This window comes from Penaeus monodon, chromosome 20, assembly GCF_015228065.2.
Source record: "Penaeus monodon isolate SGIC_2016 chromosome 20, NSTDA_Pmon_1, whole genome shotgun sequence".
In the NCBI taxonomy this organism is placed as follows: Eukaryota; Metazoa; Arthropoda; class Malacostraca; order Decapoda; family Penaeidae; genus Penaeus; species Penaeus monodon.
This window is the reverse complement of record NC_051405.1, coordinates 16,367,722-16,368,169: the sequence shown is the minus strand read 5'-3', so window position 1 is coordinate 16,368,169 and position 448 is coordinate 16,367,722.

The window sequence follows — 448 nt, the reverse complement described above, 5'->3', positions numbered from 1 at the left end:
CCATCCACGCTCCTCACACTCATCAGTCGTCAGGTAACACCATCAGGTACGCCATCCCGCACTATCACACCATCAGCGGGCGTGTGGCCATGAATGATTGGATTTTGTCATCAGACGTGGCCATCAGGTGATGCCGGAGATTAGGGAGGCTGCGAGAGGAAATCTTATTTAAAAGCACTTTTGGAACACATTTTCCCCCAGCCTCATACGTCCTTTTCATCTGTTTATTTTTGTTTTCACTTTTCTTCTCATTTTTTCTTTCTATTTTTCGTCTGCTTGTTTTTTTTTATATTTATTCATTTATTTATTTTTATTTTTATTAGTCGCTCCCCCGGTGCGCAGTCCTAGTTTTTCGTGCCGTCCTCTGGTTCTCCCTTTTTCTCTGACGCCTCTGTCTCTACATTTGTTTGTCTGTCTCGGTTTATCTGTTTGCTCATCTTTAAGTTTC